At 45.1% G+C, this 4,772-nt stretch overlaps 1 pseudogene; it reads right to left on the reverse strand.

Annotated features, from left to right (window-relative positions):
• Positions 1 to 838: 838 nt before the first annotated feature.
• LOC123396248 lies at positions 839 to 4,542 on the reverse strand (annotated as a pseudogene).
• Positions 4,543 to 4,772: the final 230 nt, after the last annotated feature.

The raw sequence follows: 4,772 nt of genomic DNA on the forward strand, positions 1-4,772 counted from the left end.
TAAGAAGACAAAAACACTATAGTCGGTAGCAAAATTAGGAAGGTCATGTCCCAGAGAACAAGATTCAACATGACCTGCATGTACGATACAAGACCGCAGCTGCTTGTCACTACAGGTTAAGGAAGCCTCTCGTAGATGTTCATACTGTTGCATAGATTTCATGAATGGATTTGAATAGCCAAGAGACCCTGTAGTTTGTGAGAGGCACTGTGTTGCTTCTTGTGCACCTTTTCTTGTAGAACAGAAAACAAGTGCAGACTTCCAAATGTAGGTTCCTGATGAAGAAACAGAGTTAGCAGAAGAATCAAAGCAAGATAAGATAGAATTGCTATCATGCAAGTTTTGATTGTTCCTGTCAGTATAAGGTCAACTATTTTTGCTACTCACAGCTACATGTTCTCACGCGGTTTGGGAATATGCAAGAACGAGCAAGTTTACATGACACCAAACCATTCTAAGAAAATTCTGGTGAATTGGATAAAAAGTGCAAAAGCTTAGCAAGAAGAGGTGATGAGAGGAGACACATGAGCATGAGCGGAGGAACCATGGTAGTAGTAGAGGACGACATAGAGGGGCAGGGGGCTTTTCTCCATACTATAATTCAATCAAACCATGGCACAACCATAATAGTTTTTCCGCATGGAAAGCATGACATATTCGCTTACTTGAATTACTCCTATATTTTTCTTGTGCACAAACATTTCCCTTACAAATAGTTTTCATTCGATAACAATGTATACAATGCAGCTTCGTGTCTATATATTTTTTGGGTATTCCGTGGCAATATAAGATGGTAACTAAAAGTTGACTTTGAATTCAGTAATTGAGCTTTCATGCATTAGAGTCGACAAGCTACACAAAACAAGTAAACTCAATAACAAGGCAAACAACTCACCAGGCAGTTTGTTTCCACTTTTTCTATCAACACTTCGTTGATTGTTGTGGTTGTTGGCAAATAGCCGTGTATGATGGCGCTTCTGGACCACCACAAATGTAACGGGTGGCTGATAATTGGGCTCCAAGGATGCGCAGGCCTACGTTTATTAAACCAAAATGTTCAGGCCCCATGCAGATCCCATGTGAGAATGTTTAGAGAAATGAAATCTCACATTTCTAATCGCATCAAGCTCATACAACAGAACCTGATAGAACTGTCCTTCACTAACACCATTCCTGAAATTGGACAATTGTGTGAGGTTTAGAAAATAATGCCAATTGGACATGCTTAATCTAAGATTAATACCTGTAGAATATGATCCTCTGGGGATCTTGCCACACTTTAAAAAGATCTTGTATCAACTCCTGGCGACGGGTTTGTGCACTCACCAATCCAGCATACTTGGTGACCTCGGGCCAATCTTGAGAAGCAACAACCTGCATGAGCATGAAATCATCACAATATCATTGGACGACCAACCTGATGAACATAGCAACAGTATAACTGAAAAGTGGATGTTCAGCATAGAAAGAGCAAACTTTCACCACAAAATAATACATAAATAATGATTTAAGATTGACATGTTATGCACCCACAGCTGCGATGGAAGGGCTAGAATCTTCTCTAGGATGAGGATGGGTAACATCAGCACCAAATATAATGGTTGGTCTGTCTCTAACAAGGGGAATTCTCCTTGACAAAGCATCGACGAGTACAGTATTTCTTCCTCCCACCTAAAGAGTATAGAAATGTGAAAAGGAAGTATAGAAGGAAAAGATCTACAAAAACCAGGTTGGCAGTGGGCAGAAGCCACAGAACAGGACGAACCTTAACATTGATTTTAAGGGCGACATTTGCAAGATACTGCGGGCTCATCTTAAAAATATGTTTTGTCAAACAGCATTGAGAGACCATCCAAGATCTGTCTCACATATTCTTTTGAGATTACCTAAGGAATGATTAGAAGTTAAAAACAATACAACATCAAAAACTGATAAGAATAATAGTTAGTATTTGAATTAGATAATACACTACTCCCCTTCGTTCCATAATTCTTGTCGTGGTTTTAGTTCAACTAAACCACGGCAAGAATTGTGGAACCGAGGGAGTAGGTATCTTTTGAATTAAAAAAGCATACCATAAAGAGAACCATTATTGTCAGGCAAAATTGCAACAAGCAGGTCAAGCTCCCTGCCCAATGGTTTCAGAACATTCATGGCATCTTGATAGCGTGCCTTGAGTGCTCTTTCTACATGTTCAGGTCTCGCAGATAAAGGAGGAAGCAGAGGATCCACTGAGAAGTCCTATGGTGAGAGGATACGGAGCATGTGAGAAAGTGGACACTGGGAACTAAATTAACAAACTAAAAAAGAAATCTCCGGAGCACTGTTTAGATGACACAGACCTACCATCCCAGATGTTTGGCACATGCCAGCCAGTTCATGACAGAAATTCCCCGCGGCACTATCTTGGACATTCTGAGAAAAGTTGATGCATATCCAGTCCTTGACTCTTCCACCATTGTCCATTTTCTGGAACAAGCATATTACCAAGAAAACCAATTAATCATACACACTACGGCGGCTAGTGCGCGGGGGCGGGGGCGAGGGCGGGTGACCATACTACGACCGAGCGGCGCCGGGAGCGGCGGCTAGCGCGCAGGGGCGGGGGCGGGGCGGCATCGGGAACGGCGGCTAGCGCGCGGGGGCGGGGGCGGCATCGGGAACGGCGGCGGTTCCAGCCTAGGGAGGGTTAGCGAGGGGAGCGGTTCAGCCTAGGGAGGGTTAGCGGCTAGCGCGCGGGGGCGGGGTGAGGCCTATGGATCTGGTTTTCTTTATTGAGCCGTTTGGTTTTCGGAGGGTTGGAAAAAAAATCTGTGAGAGGAGAATGTAGGTGGGAGCGCTTGGATTGAGAGGTTGAACCATCGCTGGTCGAACAATCACGACGGCACATCCCCTTTAATAGTAGAGATAGTTAGTCTACATGTTTGTTCATATTCATGATGAAATATGTTATAAATTTGAGCTATGCACAAAAAAATCATGAACTTTTAGGACATTTACTGTTCACTATAAAAATCTATTTTTTTAGCTCACATCTTAACGTATTTCATCATGAAAATTTACAAACATGTAGAATATATCCCTATGTAAATGTTAGTTTTTCAGTTTTGTTTTTGAAACTTTAAACCTCGATTTTTCAAATATCAGGCTCCATGGAGCCCAATTTCCAGAACGCTGCACTCCTGGAAGATGTTGTGTTCTTGCTACCTTGATGAATCTCTGCATGTTAGGCCTTCCTGCGATGGTATTATAGTTCTTTATGTTGACGAAGAATACCTGGAATCCATCAACAAATGGTGCATATGCGATGTCCACCTGCTTCCAGCAAACAATCTTATTAGATCTTTAAATGGACAAATTCTAGCAAACATAAGGGACTGAGGATGGTCTGTGCAAAATTACCAAACTGAACTGTCCGAGGAAGAAAGGCCCATCATCAAATTTTGAAAGGGAGACTTCTATTTTGTCGAGAGCAGCTTCTATGGACCAGCAATGAATCACAGGTTAGTAATCAGCATGAATATATATTTATAGTTGAATTCCAACAAGTGTTCTTAGCTCTTGCCGGCATCAGCGGTCACTGTCCCCTTGGCTTTCAATGCCGACATCATTGCTTGATTGAAGGTGTCTGAATAAGCCAGCAGTTCTTCTGCAAACCCTTGCTTTTCAGGATCCTAAGGTCATCAATATTTTTTAAGAGAAGAATCATGAGGTCACCAGTGACCAATGGGGAATGCATTCAACCTTTAAAGACAAACTGAACTCACATCATGACTCAATTTGGGCCTTCGAAGTTGTTGTCCATGTACTTGATCAAATCCAAACTCTCACCTATCATTTTGTTGTTGTGCTCTAGGCAGGGTACCTTGCCAGGAAAAAGGAGCATCTTAACACTAAATAAGAGAGAATGTTAGTTGACGAGACAATCTAAATAGGAGACGGTGTGTATTTTAGCCTAGCCGCACCTGATTCTCGGGATAAATCTTACTGAACCACGCTGGCCTGTCCGCCATATCGATGGGGACAAGCAAGATCTTGTGCTGCAAATCCTGGTGCCGGAAACACATCGGATTCCAAAAATCACAGCATGGAGTGAACCTAACCAAAGAAGGCAACTCATGTGGAGGGGAAAAGAGCATCGATCATCGGAGGATGAACTCGGTTGGTACCTTGAAATTCTTCGTGATCCATGCTCGATGCGCATACGGGCAAACATACGTCATGTACAACCTGTAATCCCAGCTTCTCACACGTGAGCAAAGGTGATACGGCCGGAGATATATCAAGACTGAACATTGACATGAGTAAAGAAAGTTTCAGAGAACACAACAAAGGAACTTGGGGCAGACCAAAATGTGCAAACTGGAGTGCGGCAGAAGGCCTCTCGGTGCGCGCGCTTGGACGGGAGGAGTTGACGCGGCCGAGGTCGAGGCCGGAGACGATCCCCGACGGCGCGGCCTCGAGGGCCTCCCGGTGCGCGCGGTTGTGCGGGGCACGTGTGTCACTTACGGCGGCTACGGCAACGGCGGCGGCGGACTCCATGGTCGCGACGGACACGCGCGCCAAGGGGCAGCACTGGCGGCGGCCTTGGAGCGGCCGGACGCGTGCGCATCCGAGCAGTAGGGACGGCGGCGGAGCAGGAGATGGGGGCAGGGGCGGCGGAGCAGGAGATGGGGGCGGGGGCAGATGGAACCCTAGCCTAGGGGTCGGGACTCGGAGGAAGAGATGGAGGGGAGGGGGCACAGGTGGGTGGGATGCGAGGGGATCGCTCC

Source organism: Hordeum vulgare, chromosome 5H, assembly GCF_904849725.1.
Source record: "Hordeum vulgare subsp. vulgare chromosome 5H, MorexV3_pseudomolecules_assembly, whole genome shotgun sequence".
Classification (NCBI taxonomy): domain Eukaryota; kingdom Viridiplantae; phylum Streptophyta; class Magnoliopsida; order Poales; family Poaceae; genus Hordeum; species Hordeum vulgare.